Source organism: Mycteria americana, chromosome 2 (assembly GCF_035582795.1).
Source record: "Mycteria americana isolate JAX WOST 10 ecotype Jacksonville Zoo and Gardens chromosome 2, USCA_MyAme_1.0, whole genome shotgun sequence".
Taxonomy (NCBI): Eukaryota; Metazoa; Chordata; class Aves; order Ciconiiformes; family Ciconiidae; genus Mycteria; species Mycteria americana.
In genome coordinates this window covers 28,218,601-28,237,251 of record NC_134366.1, presented here as the reverse complement: position 1 = coordinate 28,237,251, position 18,651 = coordinate 28,218,601, and the positions used below count along the sequence as shown (strand labels likewise).

The 18,651-nt window shown below is 45.5% G+C and overlaps 2 protein-coding genes across 5 annotated transcripts in view; one reads left to right on the top strand and one right to left on the bottom strand.

The window, feature by feature from the left end:
- DYNC1I1 (dynein cytoplasmic 1 intermediate chain 1) overlaps positions 1-4,593 on the bottom strand; it is a 196,757-nt gene extending 192,164 nt beyond the window's left edge. For 2 of the 3 annotated variants that reach the window (XM_075492855.1, XM_075492856.1), the window contains exon 1: positions 4,405-4,593. The gene's annotated coding sequence lies outside the window, so the exon portion shown is untranslated. The remainder of the gene's footprint in view (positions 1-4,404) is intronic. The other variant, XM_075492857.1, reaches the window with a different exon arrangement.
- The window catches only part of LOC142405439 (serum paraoxonase/arylesterase 2), a 281,937-nt gene that overhangs the window by 165,227 nt on the left and 98,059 nt on the right, over positions 1-18,651 (top strand). The window lies entirely within an intron of this gene.

The following is an 18,651-nucleotide window of genomic DNA, read 5'->3' as shown; positions in this document are numbered from 1 at the left end:
GAGGGAACATGGTGTTAAGGCTAGTATTGAGGAAGAGAGAAAAGGATAAGCCTCAGAGAATGACAGCAAGAAGGAAAGGAAATGTGAAGAGAAGAAGATCTGACTGGAAACAAAAAGCTATGTCCTTAAAAGATTCCCTCTGTAATTGTTTTCTGCTGAGCGGCAGTAAATGAGCCCTCTTTCTCTGCCGAATTACTCATTAATTATTCCAGGGCCAAGCAGGGACAGTCAGCCAGCACCTGGAGAGTAATACACAGGGTAGAACTGCACTGGTCCAGAAGGGCTCCAGGGAGGTTTGTTCCTCAGGTTGATGTGAACTGTCTCTCCAGCTCAGGCAAGCTGGCCCACATGCATGGGAGCAGTGTTAAATATGAAAATAGGATAGCATGTACTTTTACTCTAAGATTAACAGCCAAAAATCACAAGAGTCATCTGAGCAGCGATTATTCATCAGGTAACACAGGTATCTGCACACAGGTCAAAGCAGCAGTTACACAGGACCTCATCCAAATTCAATGCAAAGACTCCCATTGGCTTCAACAGGGTTTGGAGACATCTCATGGCTTTCAAACAATGTACACAGCTGGCTCCTGCCATCACTCTAGAGGCTAGATTCACCACCAGAGAAGTCACAGAGAAACTCCTATTACTGTCAGTAGCGACAGGCCTGAGTCCTCTGCCCTTAAAAGTTCAGCGTGGAGTTATGGTGTGCTGCCCACAAAACACTTCCAGAACTGTCATTCCTCCTCCATGCCTTCTGCTGCTGCAATGCACTCCTGGACACTCACCAGAACACTTTTGCCTCAAAAGGGAAAACAAAAAGTGCTGAAGCAGCACAGTAAAAAAAAAGAGGGGGTATAGTTTTAAGCTCAGGAGGAGACGGGACGTCATAGCTCTCACAGATGATCAGAGGTGTCTTGCCTCTCTGAGATCTAGCGGCTCCCACATCAGTCTGCTTCACAGCTTCCTGCAGCTCCTGCCATCTGCCTGGAAGTAGCCATTTCCCAGAAAAGTTGGCAAGATGATGCCACCTAAAATGAACAGTATTGGGGGAACAAACTCATGTATACTGTATACTGCCTTATTTTGAGTGCTTGCAGATGGCCAAGTGAACAACAGCTCCGAATGTCATGTCTGACTAAAAAGAGCTAGCAGGGTTTTAGATGGATAATTACCAAGTAGCAAAAGGGACATATTGTGTCTATCTGAGATTTAGACTGAGCCAGGGTCTCAGGCTGCCACGGCAGCTTTTCAGACACTTTTTTTCGGATTTTTCAAATTTTCTGGTTTTTAAGCAGTACCATTCCTGCATTACCATTTCTGCCTGCCTATATAGCTCAGCTGGGTGGAAGGCCATATGATCCCTCGTCTGGAAAGCAAGCTCCCTTATACACATAAATGTGTATTCACCTGTATAACTTGTGTTGCTCAGATGAGCTAAAATAAGCTGCACCGGCAAAAGCACAGTTTTACTAATACCAGATGCATCTGTACTAAGGGCACTTTGCCAGCATACTCCATCAGTATTCCTGCTGGAAAATGTCCCTTTTACACACAGACTACATCTGCAGTCATTACGGCTTGTTTCATTTAAGGTTTTTAATAAAAATATGAAAATATCAGATGAGTATTACACCGAGGTCATGATGTCTGGCTACGGCTGCAGAAAGCCTGAGACCTTACTGCTGCAGATACGAATTTCCCCATGCACCTCAGTGGGGATTTCAGTGTTATCTCCCTCTAACCTCCCTGAAAATTAAAGCCCATGGGTAGGACAGGGAGAATCTTTCTGTTAACATCCCACTACCACCTCCAAGTAATGGCTCCTTTTGGCACTAGGCATCAGTGACTCTGAAAGATTCCTAATTACTACTCCTGTTATTGGTCAAACCAAACCAAAGGAGCTCAACAGGGCACTCAAGGCGTAGCACTAGTTAATCAGCCTGAGTAGTCCTAGGGAGAGACCATGAACATATTTTAAACCTCTGTGAAAAGAAGTCAAGTTTGAGGAGCTGGAAGATCCCACATGATTACCTGAATCATTAGCAGGAGTTGGTGAAGCTTTGAAAAACAGCAATGCCTTTCTGTACCCTTACGTTTTTCTATTTCACTCCCTTACCTTTTTCCCTCCCAGCCCATTTCACCTCATTGTCCAGTATCCTGCAATGGTGAGACCTCTACCACAACCCATCACATCCAGCTCTATCTAGTGTTCCCTCTCTCTCTTCTTTCAGATTGGAAAACTGATGGCAGCAAGGAATGATTCTTGAAACCTGTCTTACAAAAGAAAAGGAGATCAATACACTTGATCTGTTAATTTATTTGAAAATAAAGCAGGTAAGTTCTTGCCACATCATTTAGAGTACGTACACTGAAGACAGCTGCTAAAGCAAGGCTTTTATCTATGAGAGACGACATAACAGGAACCAGGAACCTGAAGCTGGAAAAACACAAACTGGGAAACAAACAAATGTATTTCAATAATGAAAAAAATAGCCACCGAAAGGCATGACAAAGGAGGGCAGCTCACTGCCCTTCCTCCTATAGAAAGAGCTGGAAGGTCAGCTTCTTAAATTAAGATCTGCAGGGTACAAAAGAGTATTTGCCTGACTATTCTTTGAGTAGCCAGATTTCCAAATTCTCAATAATTACTGCATGTGTAGTAGGGTGTGGTTTACTGCTGCTCCTTTAAAGATTCCTCTCTTAAACTGTGGATAAGGCAGCACTGCAGTTAATGCATTTTTAGGGCAGACTAATTTGAGGCAGAGGTGTTTAGAGCTAGGAAAAATCTAGCTAATCTGACTCTAAACAATCTCTTGGACCTCCACATACCTGGCCCTCAGAAGTCTTTCACATATCAAGGAAGAGGATAGCAAGTCCCAATCCTCAAAATAGTCTGTGAACAGAGAAGAAGGTGGAGAAGGGGCAACACATTTTCTATTTCCATGGACTATAAATAGATGGTTTTGGGAAAACAAAATGAAGCAGAGGATGGTTATCAGAGTGAGCACTCCCAGGGGCAAAGACCTGGGTGCAGCCCCAAGGTTTGTGTTGAGGAGACCCATTCTTGCTGAGAAACGCTACACAGAAATTATAGAAGGAATTTTATCCACCTTCACTAAGTGTGGAGACTGTTACTAGAGATGTCCTCTCAAATGGAAAGAAAGTAAAAAGAGGAACTTAAAAGAATCAGAAAAGAAAACATATGACTTCTTCCCATTAACTTAGCAAGAACAAATGAGGGACTTCAACAAAGCACATTGGTAGTAACAGAACTGAAATTCCTCGGTGGCTCAGATAATACCATCTGTCAGGAGATAGATGGTCCTGGGATTTGGATTTCCATTCTGAAACAGGTTTTGCAGCACAGTGTTTCATGATATTTAGAGCCATTTCAGAGGTAACTTAATGTCCTCATGCAGAAGCGAAGAGCTGACAAAACCCTGTATGTCAGGATAAATTACCAGGTGCAAGTGCCAAAGCCACGTGCCAACTTCATGTCAGGTCTTTCTATCTCATCCCCCCTATAATAGCAGGTTAGATCGCTTGGTCTGTTGAGAATCCTTATTTTATATGTATTTATAGTTGAAATTTGTACTTTCTGTCAATGCCAATATTGACAGACAAATATACTTTGTTCCAGTCAGTAAGACAGGGGCTTTGTCTAGGAAATATCTAGGGGCCTTATGCTCTCTGCTGACCCAGGGGGATTCCAGGGCGACGAAACCGTAATAACATCCTTTTGAAAATGTATTTCAATGGACTACTAGTGAAAAAGGCCTCTCTGATTCCCTCCTTCTCTCACCCTTTTAGGGAATCACCTTAGGAACGGGAAAAGATCTAATTCTCTGTCTGCTGTCGTCGTGGACTTGAGCAAACCCGCTGTTGCTCACGCTGTGCAAAGAATTAAAGATGGGAAACTTTTTCCCACCCCCCCTTTGCTTTAAGCTGCTGGGCGCTGAGACACAAGCCGGGGAGCCTGCGGCAGCCCCTCGCGGGGGAGCGGGACGGCGAAGGGGCCGGGCCGGGGCCGGGGCCGGGGCCGGGAGGAGCCCCAGGGACTGGAGCAGGTGCGGCGGAGGCCGGCGGGGCTCACCGCAGCCCTCCCCGCCCGCTCCCTTCCCAGCGACGAGCCGCCGGGGTGGGAAAGCCCACCTCCCGGCGAGGGCCGGCCGGTTCCTGCGGGGCAGCCGGGGGATGCCCGCTAACCCAGCCCGGGCCGGGCGCCCGGGGAGCGCCTCGGGCGGCCGCGCCGACGCTCCGCGGCCGATGCGCATCCCGAGGAGGGCCCCCTCGCCCGGCTCCTCCGCCGCCAACGCCGGGCCCCCAACGGGAGCCCCCGCTCGCCCCCTCCGCCGCGGCACGGCCGCGTCCCGGCCCCGCCGCCCCCCGCGGGTGCCTCACCTCCGCCGGCGCCCGGGCGATGCGGAGAGGCTCCCGGCGCCGCGCAGCCCTCACCGAGCCCCCGCCGCCGGGGGAGCGGAGCGACTGCCCGCTGCCCGAACGGCTGCTGCCCGCGGCGCTGCGCTCTGCCGTGCCGTGCCGTGCCGTGCCGCGCTGTGCCGTGCCGTGCCGCCCGCCGCTGCAGCAGGACCGCCGCCGGCGGCTGAATGTGCTGTCTCACGCTGGACAGGCTCCTCCCGAGAGCTGCTGCCGCCGCCTTCCTCCTCCTCCTCCTCCTCCGCCCGCGCGCCCCCGGCAGCGACACCCCCGCCGCCGCCGCCCCCCGTCAGCCCAGCAGCGCCCGGCGGGGCTGGGGCGGGGCCGCGGGGGGCGAGGGGCAGGTGGCGGCGGCGGGGCCTCCTGGAGGGGGCCGACGCCCCGCCCGGGGCTCCGGCGGGCCTGGGCCCCCGCGCCTGCCCCCCAGCAACTCCGGCCTGAAGTGGGCTCCCCCGGCCGCTGCGAGGTCCCCTCGCTGTCACCCCTGGGTGTCACCCCCACAGTGGCGCAGGCTTCTCCCCTGCACGGCAGCCTGGCTACCAGCCCAACAACGGCATCACCGTCAGCCCCACAGCCGCCTAGCCATCACCCACCACCACCTCCACAGTACCCTTGCCACCATCCCCATGGCAGCAGCCATCGGCTCTTCAGTGGCTTAGCCATCACCCTCAAAGCTGTCTAGATATCCCCGCCATGCCAGCCTCACCATCGCCACCACTGCAGCCTGGGCATCAGCCCCACAGCAGCCTGACCATCAGCCCCACTGCAGCCTGACCATCAGCCCCACTGCAGCCTGACCATAAGCCCCAACTGCAGCCTGGCCATCAGCCCACAGCAGCCTGACCATCAGCCCCACTGCAGCCTGACCATCAGCCCCAACTGCAGCCTGGCCATCAGCCCCACTGCAGCCTGGCCATCAGCCCCACTGCAGCCTGGCCAACAGTCGTGAGGGCAGCAGGCTCCTGCTGAGGCCCTGTCCCTTTGGGAAGAACAGGGAGAGCTCCAGAGCAGGCGAGTGATGCCCAGCTTTCATGGTTAGACAAGGGCAAGGCTGCCCAAAGGCAGGTGTTTTGTTTCGTCCCTGTTTCCTCACACCACTCCTGTGGGGACAAGCACCAGAGAGGAGGACCAGACTCCTTCTAGCAGCACACCTGCTCCTCTGCCCACACCGACACGTCCATCTCCTGGGGGAGAGCAGCCAAGCAGAGCTGGTGGAGGCAGTCCATGTTCCTGCAGATAACATCCACCTCTGGTGTAGATAACCCAGCTTCCCTCTCCCTCTTATTGCACACAGGTGTGTTGCCCCACACAGGAGGAAAACATGTGCTCTTTGGTACCATGGTTTGTTCTTTAAAAGCGTGATGTCCTGGACATACGACTCACTGTTCTCCAGCCCTCTGGTCAGAGAGAGCAGGAAAGGTACCCTTCTGCAACCAGTCCCTGGAGCCATGGTTTGGTTTGCTTTGGCAGGAAGCGCTAACTCCAGCCACTGTCATTCCAGGGCCAGGGCCTGTCCTGGGAAGAGTGAGGTACACCCAGACCACTGAAAAGCCATCAAAGATTCACATCACCTCCAGTTCCTGCCAGACCCAGCCGGACTGCACCTGGCCAGGAGACAAAGAACCCTGAAGAGGAACAACAGCATCCATTGTGGGTGAGGACACAGTGATGAAATAATGGTTTCTCAATTTAATTGGTGTCGAAGCAGGAAAGATTCATATCTTGCTCTCCTGTAAGAGTCCTTAAAGAGCAACATCTTCTGCTTGTGCAGGCTGGAGCATGTGGAAAAGAGCCCATGGTTTTAAATGCACAATTTGGAAAGTTTCAAGTTTGGGGCCCTCGGTTTGCAACTTTTTATTAAAATAAGGCCCTTTCAAAATCAGGCACTCAAAATTGACCTTCAGAAACTGCTGTTTGCTTTTGGAAGTGTTGGTCTTAGTCTCAGCTTTAGCATAAATCCCACAGGGTTTGTTTAGGTTTCTTTGGATTGTGCATCATTTGCAAATTCCCTGCAAACTCAGTGGATTCCTTTAAATTGTTCCTGACCTAAGAGGGCCTTGTGGTCATTTAGTATTCCTGAATCGACAGATCAGACTGGTTCTCCATGATGCATAATGAGGTTCTGCTATTGTTAACATGCTATCGTATACATATAATCATGATGCTGTGGTATCCTATACATGCAACATGGTATCATAGACTATATCATGCTATCACATTGTGTGATGGTGTCAGGCACACTGATATATGTCATAAATAAGTCTTCAAAGCCTGTTAAGTCCTACATTTTTTGTTACAAAGTAATGGTATTTTATGTTCTACCAGTAACTCACATAAGACATTTTTAAAAAAACACTGTAAACCCCAGTTCAGTGGGACACAGTTTCGATATTTGTTATATTCACATTTGCCAGAGGTGATCTGCTCTTTTTAAAGTATAAAAATAAAGCACAAAAATGGAAACATCAAAGTAAAACTGTAAAAAAGCCCTCATGAAACATAATGACAGATCTGATAAAAATTATTATCGAATAATGGGAAATCCTATACAGAAGAGTTTGGAAAGAACTTCGGTGGCCAGGGTAGTATAAAAAACACACAATTTGTCCTCAGAGTCAACTATTGTAAGGTCATTTAGAGAGAAGTAAGCCTTGCTCTATATTCTTAATAGGTGATCCTAGGACTGACAAACTTCAGGAACACAGGAAAAATACACAACCAGCCCAGTTAAGAGGAGTAACTCTGAAGGAATAACTAATTTCCCTACAAGTGATGCTCTGTTCTCTTTGACCTCATTCTCACCATTGTCTTCTCTAATCTTCCACAGCAAAAGCTCTCACCATTTTTGTGGATTTCTTGTTCTAGGGACTCAAATTGTATAATCACTAATTTTACAAGACAGGGATAAAACTTTTATATTCCAAGAAGATATGATTATATTCATTTTTTTTAAAAAAAATCATTATGATCAATAATGTCTTTTTAACAGCATTTCATGAAAAACATCCAGTCATTTCAGTATACCCCAGGATGTGTACTAATTTTACATTTTCCCATTAAACACAAATCCATAATATTATCCAACTCATTATATTCTGCCAGTAGGCATTAGCTGATTATGTATCTGTCTTAATTAGCAGGTGAACGTGCAGTAGGGCAGAGTTAAGATTATTTTCAAAACTTTAAAGTTTGAAAATAATCTGAATGAGTCTGAAACTCACTCTGTGAACTCAGAACGTAGTTATTGTAGCCTCAAATTGCTTTATTAGTTCAACAGAGGGCAAACCAGTCAGCAATTACGCGCATCTGGCAAGCTGCCTTCTCTCCAGCAGAGGTCAATTGTACGTGGACACGCAGCAACCATGCTGTCATCTAGAGAAATCAAAGGTTAAGGGGAAGTTTGGGGCTCATCACAGCCCATGGATTGTGTGGGAAAAAGGCTATTGATAAAATTACAAAAATTCAATGTTTGCCTGTCTCCCCTGTTCTATTTTACAGACACACATGTAAAATTTAGAGGTTTCTGTGGACATTAATAAGTGCAGTATGTGGTTGATTACTAGATTTTAAAAGTTTGAGGGAAAACAATTTGACAAAATTTCTTTTTGAAGTTACTTTATATAGAGTTGTTCACATGTAAGTTATTAATGAAGGTTGGCATAAATTACTCTGACAAACCAATAACCATTTATGATGCAACATGAGACAAATAATTAGTAGTGCATTGCATTTCCCTGCCTTAGGCACCAGCAACTCCTACTTCACAAAGGGCAGTAACAAATAAGCAAACCCTCTTGGAAGTTTGTGCCACTGGAAGATTACAAATGAATTTCAAAGCAGACATTTCTAAGGCTTAATAGAAATGGCAGCACTTTTTAGACACTTTGCATGATAGGCTTCACCTGGGCTCTGCAAATAACAGAGGATGTTACGAAATGCCTTCCAGCTTTTTAAAGGCCATGATTTTAACAAAGGATCAAAAGGCAGAATGAAAAATGAAAGCAAGCTTTAAAAAAAGGGTGGAATATCACTTCTGAAGTCATGTTTATTGTTACGACAGTAAAGTCACTATAGGGCACTATTCCACATGGCTTTAGAAATCTTTTCTTCACAAATGAACTAGTTAGTTAGTCTTGGAAGAAATACATGGGTCGTTACTTGGTTATGAAAAAGTTAAGCAGAAAGTATTGGAGAGCTTTTCTTACTGTTTGCTAAAAACACTTAGTTCTCCAGGCAGATCATTGAGCTGAAATTTCTGCAAGCCTGAATATCCACAATAGGTGCAAGAATATAAATGAAGAGTTTAAATGTATCTGGTATACAGTCACTAATAATTCCTCTGATGGTTTGCTATTGGTAGATCTCCAGTTCCAAGATCTTTGCACAAACACATGTACAAAGCTAAAAAAGCACGTATCTTAAAAAGGACAAATTATTTCTCAGAAAGAAATGGCAAATATAGGAGATGCGGTATACAAGTAGAAGGTAAAGGGAGATTTGTGGCAGATGGGTGAGTTCCATGTTGTTCTGGATTTGGGTTACTCTTCAAAGATATTGAAGCTGTGTGCTCTTAGAAACAATTATTTTAGTGACAGGCTCTTTTCTAAGCCTCTTTTCTTGCTTTGTTCCTCACTTTCCTACAACATTGGCACCAAAGGGATTAGATAGAAGACCAGGAAATAATAGTTTCAACAAAGTTCTATGGGACCATGGGCAGGTAACTGAGGGACTTAGAAGATACAAGGTGCTGGTTTCAGGATTTGCAAATCAGCCTGATTGCAGTGGCCCACACAATGCCTGGAGTGTCCAGGAAAAAAGTAGCACGGCTGCAGCAGTATATTTTATTTTTGCTGCTATTCAGGCAACAGAAAAGGAAATTAAGGGGCGGGAGCCAAGAACGCACTGGTACTTGCAAGAGACAAAAACGTGTCCATGCTCAAACAGAGCAGCATTTGACACAACCATTTGGATCTAGTGGGGGTTTTTTCCAGAAAGCCTCAGCTCCATCCCTCCTGTTCATACAGCTAGCACTCTGTAGCCCTGACTTGTCTCCTCTGACAGGTTCACTTCACTTTGAAAGCTCTCCTAGCTTTTTTGGCTTGTGGAGATACAAAGTTGAAGGGAGGATAATGTATGGCCTGTTACCCTATAGAGGAACCCCCTGGGTCAAGAGAAAGAGGAATAGCAGGGTGCCCTCCTTTCCATCCTACTTTCAAAAAATAAAAAAGCTAACTGCATTCACAATGTTAACTATACATTGTGACTGATGTACACACTATATTTGCTATTTATATGAGACTATAAATTCTTCAGTCAATCTACCTATACAGTAGTTAGTAGATTAATGTGTCAACTGTGATTGAAAAAGCTTGGTGAGCTGTAGTATAAATGTTAAGTGATAATAATAAGCACCAACTAAAATAGCAATTAGCTGGAAGTTAGAGCTACATTTCTACAAATTGATCAAACCTTAGTAGAGCAACACTAAGCAGGATGGCTATGGATTCAACCTGGTTCTTAAGGTGGAATTCATCCTAAGGAATCCTAGTCTTTCCATAAAAGTTAACCATCGTTCTCCAAGAAACTGTCTTTTTCATGTTGTCCTAAAACTCAACAGTGCTGTACGTCTGAAATAGGAATCATGGACATGACTTCACGTTTGAGACTCTGCTCGTTAAAACACATCATTACCCAGGCTTCTGGTTGTGCACTTGTAACTGAGGTACAGAAATGGCATGCAAGAAAGAAAGCCTCCGGAAATTTTGTTAGTGCCTTTGTAAATAGCAGGTGCTTGCCACATAATGCAACTGGTTCCTTTTATTTGAAAAGGTTCAGAGTACTGGGAAGGGCTTGGAAATACAGCAGCAAAGCAGCTACCTTGGGAAGGAACTGGAAGGTTCTGGGAGACACTTCCCAAGCTTCCTGGCAATGGTCATGCAGACTCAGCAGCCTGTAGAGGACTTCAGACTTGAAGGGTTTTACTGTGCTTTGCTACTGTGCTCATGTTCTGAATTACTGAGGAAGCTGCAAAAGGAGAGCTCCAGAGCTTGTGTGGTAGGGCTTGGAAGACAAAGGAGCTTGGGGCAGGACTGGAAGAGTGGCTTAGGGAACATAGACTGAAATACTCTCTTAAAAACCAAACTAAATAGGTGTCTCCATTCAGCTCTGTTTCGAGTTCCTGATGACTCAAGAACTTCGTTGAAGGGAGCAAAAGAAATGGCTGAGTTTACAGAATTACTGGCAGCACTCAGAGATCTTTACAATTATTGGGTCCTTTTTACAAAATGCTGTCTCATTTCCCCATACCACCTTTGGTTTGAAATCCAGTTCTTCATGTTTGATTTAAAACAACAACAATTTGCATTTTTACAAACACCAAAGGATGCTACATTTCTTTATAGGATTCCTGAGACCTTCCAAATAGTAACTTGAAGCTTAGCTTTACCAGTCAAAGTTAAAATCAGCAGTATATACAAGGTGATCCATGAATTTAATATATCATGAAGATGTATTAAAATGTATGAAACCAGCTAAGTGCTATTTTTGACAACAAATTGAACCTTATGGCAAATTATTCATATGACTGAAAGTAGAAATGCATTATGGAGAGAAGATCCTAAAAGAAAGTATTTCTCTAAAATGTCTCTTTGCAATGTGCCTTATTTTTCATACTTAATTCTGCCCAAGGCAGTCATCTTTGCTGGCTTCTCCAATATGCCTTAACCATGAATTGGATGGACTAATTGATGTAAATTAATAGGAAATTGTGGCCTTAATATCCCGTCTACAGAGACAACAATAATAGGTGTTAATTATAGTAGTGATCTGGATGCCTTTAGAAGTGGCTATCAATGTATCAGTGCACAACAAAAGTTTCCAAGCAGTGTCCTAGCTCTGAATTTATTCTGTAGTCTTAGAAAACCACTTACATGTGACCTGACACATCCAGCCCTGGCCATGGCTTCCATTCTTTAACCATGCTCTTCTCATACATACCCATTGCTTATTGACCTGTGTTTTTTGCTCTCTCTACCTCATTTTTCCTGACTTGAAGTCTCCAGATGAGGATAAGCAGCTATGCTTGCCTGGAGGCCTGGATGACACTCACAGAGGGAAGATGAAAGCAGCAGCAGAGAAATATAACAGTTTAATCTTCTTAAAAGGGGATAGCTGATAAAACAGTTCTGGGGTGGGGTTTGTTCCACTACTTTGAATTTCTGCTTGGTTAAGGGAATTTAATGTTGCAGTGTGTAAGAATGATTGTTTCGGCATTGCTTCTGATCCCAAATAGCTGTCAGTGCTTAAAGTGGTAGATGGGTATGTTTTTTTTCTCATTGAAATCTAAAAATAAATAATGGAGGAGTTGGGGAAAATTACTACTGAATGCAATGAGCTTTCAGACACAGCAACCACCTTAGTAAGGAAGCCTAAGGGAAAAGATATGGCAGCACAGACTGTTCCACCAAGACAATGCAAATTAAAATTCAGCAGACAAGTGGCCTTTATACCCAGGCTTTTGGAAAATCAAATCACTTATGCATTTCAGTCCAGAGTTAGGAGGCTGCCTCCATGTAGCCAAAATGAATAGGACTGCTTAGCATGACTTGAACAGGGCTATCTGTCCTCACTTCATGCCTGAACAGAGAGCTGTGTGTCTGTGGCATCCAGAAGGTAAAGTGATTTGGGATCCCTCAACTCGCAGGACACAGATTATGACTTGGAACTGAAAGTAGGCAGGCATCTAGTGCCAGGGCTGCAAGTCAGGGAACCGGTAGGTTGTCAGTGCAAGTCCTGTCCATAAAAAAGGCTTTAGAGGGGAACCTGGGAGCTACAGACCAGTGTGTCTGACCTTCATCCTTGGTGAGACGGTAGCATCCCTTTTAAAGAATAACACTATTCAATGTATGGCTAAGCATAAGTGCAAGGTCCTGCACCTGGGTCGGGGCAACCCCCAGTATCAATACAGGCTGGGGGACAAAACGATTGAGAGCAGCCCTACAGAGAAGGACTTGGGGGTACTGGTGGATGAAAAGCTGGATATGAGCCAGCAATGTGCGCCTGCAGCCCAGAAAGCCAACTGTATCCTGGGCTGCATAGAAAGAAGCGTGGCCAGCATGTCGAGGGAGGTGATTCTGCCCCTCTACTCCGCTCTGGTGAGGCACAGGGAAGACATGGAGCTGTTGGAGCGGGTCCAGAGGAGGGCCACAAAAATGATCAGAGGGATGGAACACCTCTCCTGTGAAGAAAGGCTGAGAGAGTTGGGGTTGTTCAGCCTGGAGAAGAGAAGGCTCCCGAGAGACCTTATTGAAGCCTTTCAGTACTTAAAGGGGGCTTATAAGAAAGATGGGGACAGACTTCAGGATAAGGGGTAATGGTTTTAAACTAAAAGAGGGTGGATTCAGACTAGACATAAGGAAGAAATTTTTTTACAATGAGGGTGGTGAAACACTGGAACACAGGTTGTCTAGAGAGGTGGTAGATGCCCTATCCCTGGAAACATTCAAGGTCAGGTTGGACGGGGCTCTGAGCAACCTGATCTCATTGAAGATGTCCCTGCTCATTGCAGGGGAGCTGGACTAGATGATCGTTAAAGGTCCCTTCCAACCCAAACTATTCTATGATTCTATGATTTTAGACCTTCTGGTGCATGACAATGATTCATCTTGACTACTTCCCCACAATTTTTTAACACACCCATCTCCTGCATTGAGATGTCTATGCTTGGTAGGCAGCTCAATTCCAACATTGTTGCTTTGAGGGATGCCTATGTCACTCTCATGTATATACAACTGACACATCTCCTCTAATCCATCCCCTGTGATGTAGGCATTTCATGCCCAGTGCCATTCTCAAGGTCTGCCCGTCTGCTCTCTCCAGGCATGACAGAACTACGTCTGCACCAAAAAGGCATCTCTAGAATGAGGTGCCAGGGGCAAGAATGAATCTTGCCCACTGGTAATAAAAACTCCCGCTCCACTCTGCTTAGCCTAGAGGTTAGCAGAGACTGCAGAAGAGATGGAGGCAGAAGGCTTGTTTAGGAAATTGTACACTAGATGGGTATAAAGCCAGTGTCCATTCAAGTAAATAGGGGTTGGGAAGAGTTAAGGCCTGGGATGAACTTCAGGTCTGGACAGGGTCAGAACAAGCAGCTCTGCAAGATACAGGCGAGGGTCCAAGAGCAACAGTGCTAAGGAGTGAGGAGGGTCTGAAAGTGATCGCTGCACCTCCCTTGTCTCCTAGGATGGTGGTGGAGGAACTCACCCCTAAGCCTTTTGAGGAGGAAGGGTCTGGCAGGAGCTGCAGAGGCTGAGGTGGCGGTAGCTTCAGGGGTAGTTCTCTGTGAATAAATGACAGCACTTCCAGCACAATCATTCCCTGAGCAGTGAAGGGAGAGGTGGTGATAGCCACAGATGTTGCTGCTGTGCTGTCAAGTTTAGGCGTCCCTCTAGCACAGCCCAGATGATGTTGAGACAGTGATGGAAGGAGGAAAGACGCTATGTCTGTGTCTCCACCCAAGAAAAAGGAGATATTGCCTGAAATTCATGGCCCTAAGCAGTGGCAACTTGTCTTACCTCTGGGACTGTGATCATCAAGTACAGCAGGGGCTCACTTCAGTTGTGGCTTTCCTTCTGCACACCAGGGTGACAGTGTTCATTATTAAGGAGGTGCTGGGATAGTAATTGACAGTGGGAAATATATCTGTGAGGGATCATACTGTTGCAATAGTGCTCTGCAGTGCCAAAGTGCTTCAGCACATCTTAATGTGCAATAGTTGCTGGCCTCTTGTTTTCTGGAGCACATTGGACACCTTCAGAAGACAGCCCAAAATCTGAGATGCTGATTGAGAAGATAAGACCAAGGTCATCTTTAAAGAAGAGTTCTTTCTGCTGGAAAGCTATGTGCTGGAGTGATGGGCTACAGTGGAGACTAGGGAGAGGAGGGGAGTGTTAGGGAGGTCGAGGTCTGTGTACGTAAGCCTCTCTTACCTCTTGGACTGTTAAAAGTGGCCAGACGCTGTGATGGCCAAATCATGTAAGTCCCCATCCACAGACCATATTCCCATGTAGCTTGTGAGACATCTGGCAATGGTCTGTACAGAGAAAGGGAGAATGTACAGTCTGGTCAGAAGAGAAGTACTGTGTGTTGCCTTGGTGGTGTCTGAGTGATGAAAGGTCATTAGTAGACATCTTGTGTCTGCATTGATATCTTACTCCCGCTCATGCTGGAAGCAAACAGTTGTATTAAATTATGTGTTTCTTGCCCTATGAACCTACTCCCTAACTGCTGCAATGCAATCACATGCCGGACCCCTGTCTGTATGCAGGCAGCTGCAGAGTGGAGCATCAGTTAGGTGCCACAGTACGAAACCCATGGATCCACATTCCTTGTGGGACCATGTGAGCACAGTGTAGGGAATGTGACAATCCCCAAACCATCTGTCTGTTCACGATGCCCAACGTGGAGGAGGAAAGGGAGTTCTTGCCAGAGTTATGTCATCTCAGAGGCCCCACACCACACTGTTGCCCTGCTGGAAAGGGTTCTTTCCTTGTGGAGGAGGCAGAAGCCATGCTTTGGAGTGGCTAACACAAGCAATGATTTCATGCGGGCACACTGTTTGACCTGCTTACAGCAGGGCTATTTGGCATCATCCACCAGGGCTGTTGCAGAGCTGCCATGGATCTACTTGGCTGTATGGTGCCAGGAGGCTGGGGAAAGCGGGGAAGGGGGATCTCTTAACCCAAACTGAGGATCAAATTTTTTGCCCATGAAATTTTGTTTGTCAGCACAGAAATCTGTCAGTGTTCTCTTGACTCTGCTGCAGTATTTGCCCAAGGTGCTGCGGTGCCTTACTGCGAGCCCACCCTACCCCAGCTGTTCCCGAGATAAGGTGTTTCTTCCTGCCACTCGTATAATTGGCAGAAGGCAGTGATGTGCCTAAGGTGTGGGAATGCACCTGAGGCTGGAGGTCTGCTGTCCCTAACAGTGCTGCTGCACTCCGTCCCCGCAGTGACGCTGGCATTTCTGGGACCTTGTGTTACACAGGGGTCTCATCTGTCAGGGAAGAGCATGGGCTTCCAAGGCCTTTTTGTGGGGGGAGAGCTATGTGTGGTATATGGGGGAGAGGGTGAGGGGTCTCTCCGCAGCTGCCTTGCAGTCGCCTTGGCAGGAGATGCTGGAGCACTGCACAGCTCCACCTGCAGCCCTCGATGCCTCTAGGCTTCCCTCTGAATGAGCAGGAGAGCAAGATACCTGCTGCCTGACTGAACACCGGCCTCGGCTTTGGGAGATGCCTGTAGCCTAAATGTGGATGACATCTTTTAGTCAGATGAGCTACACATCAACTATACCCATCCATTGTAAAATAGCATGTAAATGCATGTTGTGAGAGGTTCACTTTTAGCCACTTCAGTTCTCACAGCCTGCTCCTGAGTAGTCGTAGCTAATGGCAAGGTAGAGGTTTTACTGCAGCCTTGGAACTGTGTATTTCATAGGGCAGCCGTGATATGCCACCAGTTCATATCTCAGCAACCCTTCCCATTTCTGCGTCAGTGGCTAGTGTTGCCTCTTCTTCCTTGGACTGCACCCGCTGTGCAGTTTTTTCTATAATACCTTCTTTTACATAATTGCCTGTCAGCTGCCTGCAGTCCGTATGTGCTTCCTGGGACTCACGACTTCCCAGCAGCACAGCTGGCAGGTCTGGCACGTATTGTTAATGCCTCTCCAAAAGCATCCAGGAGTAGTAACTCATTAGCAGGAATTAGTTTTTGAAAATTAACTGTCAGGCTTTGCAGTACAGTACAGATGTGAAGTCCTACTCACCAGCAGCAGCTTTTATTAATGTCCTATTAATACAAATATACCAAGGCAAAATGATGATAATGTGGAATTATGTTGAAAGCATTGTAAGCAGCTTAGGAGTAAAAAGTTTACAAAGGTGCTGTAATTGTCCTCCAAACTATTACATATCCAAGAAATCCTGTTCCAGGGTTACACAGGAAAAAAACCCTATATCATATTAAGATCTAGAAGGGCACTGCTGATTTTACACAATAACTATATTACTACGATGAAGGAGTTTTGTGTTTGCAACCACTAATTAGAGTAGATGGATTTATAAAGGCATACTGCTTTTCCCCCCGTCCCCTAAAAAAACCTCCTTGTGGTATTATTATAAAGGAGACACAGAATTAATAGAAAAGTACATACCTGTGAAAAATGTCAAACTGTGCAAAAGGAACCATTACCTATGTGTCACAATCCACACTAGGAAGATGAATCTATCCCCACCTCAGCATGGGTTTCTCACCATGACTATGATGAAAATAAAAATAGTTCTGTGTATATGTCTAGACAATATATATACAACTCTCTCCAGTAAATATAAACAACTTTTGGGGCATGACCAGATACTCTGCTTTCCACTGGTTCATCCTATATATGTACTTTTTAAAATTACTATCCTAAAGAAAGGCAGCTAATGTTCTACTTTTTAATAAAGGCTTTATTATAATATCTTCCCTATTTACCTGAAGAATGTTTTCCTATGTATAAACAGGAAACTGAATTTCAATGAATTTCAATGCATGCTGTGATAGTTCTATTCTTTTATAGTATATATTTTGATTTTTATGGGTTTCCTTCATATTTGGGAAGTATTCTATCCTTGTCCCAAAACCTCTGGCATACAGGTAGGCTGCAAAACAGACTGTGCAAAAAGTTTCAGTGAGCTCCATGGGACATGTAAGCATGCAACACTGCAGTGACAAGCCCAGGGCCTATGTCCATGTACAGGAGCCGATGCTGATTACACTGAAGTTAGTGCCAAAATCCCCCTTTCTCAGAGTGCATATAATGTGTGTTGGGGAAAACTACACACCAAACAGATATATAGCATCACCACCTAGGTGCCAAGTTGAAGGAGAAGTTTTTGCATGACATACCACTGCCATGCCTCAGCATTTATTTCAGACCACCACCCTCCTTCAGGACAAGCTGAGTTACGTACAAAGTGACTCTCGAGCTGTGAGATCAGTCTGGCATGGCCATTCACATAGCAAAAAGGAGGGCTGCATTTGGGAACATCATAAATGGATGCCATTGATATCAGTCCTGTGTTCTGCTAACCAAAGCTGCAGCCTGTCTCACATTTTGTGATGCTCTCCCCAGAGAGATGCTCAGTGTAAGTCTTCCACTGTAAGTGCTTTTGCTACCTCTGTCTGAATAGTACATTTTCATAATCATCATCTTCAGATAAGTCAGAATCAATCAAGTCAGTTGATGGGAAGCACTTGGATGTTCAGTCTCCAGAAAAAGTGGCTGGGATCTTTCAGAAGAGTGAGCTGCTCCACAATGCCAGCCCCTGAAAAGCCAGCATCTCATCCAGTTGATGATCCTGCTCTCCATCATCTAAACCATGGATTCTGTCCCTGTGTACTTACATTATGAATACTTCTTTAGTCCATGAACACATACCTTCTATTACATTAATTCTTATGGGAGAAATCTTTTCACTCCACATTGTATCAACCATCACACTTTTCAGGAAGATATCATGGGTGGATGAAAGGGTATGGGTATATTCCAGGGTAGAGCATATACATGATATAACAGAATGATTGGAACAGCCACCATTCATTTTTCTTTTCTCCCCCCCCCCTGTTAAATTCTTGTTTAAGCACTAAGTTTTATGTCTAATTTAGGACATAAGAAGAACAGCCCTAAGTGACTTATTAAAAAAACACTACTTTTGTTTCCTTACTTACCTCAGTATTTTGAGTTTGTTCAGATATGGGTGTTTCGATGTGTTTGATACACTGGTAGTAAAATACAGTTATTCGGTATTCTTGATCCTCCTATTTATTCAGGCTTCTCATTACATATAAGAACTTTCATTAAGACTCTTGACACTGATTGATGCTTGATCTTCCATTAGGACAAAAGGGTTTTAATAGATAGAAAATAAAAACCCCCCACCTCATAGAATTGTAAGAATCATCATAAAGCTAGTATCGTAAATAGATTAAAGTACTGCTATACGGCGATATATTGCCACTAGGTGGCAGGGCAACAATTCACTCCATCAGGGCAACAAGTTAGCCGACTTTATTCCTACTTGTGTCCTCCAAGGATTTAGTGATAATATTGTCTACTGTCTTACACTTCTCAGTCAAAGGCTTTAAAACTGTAGTGGAATTGATCCTCTCTTTGACA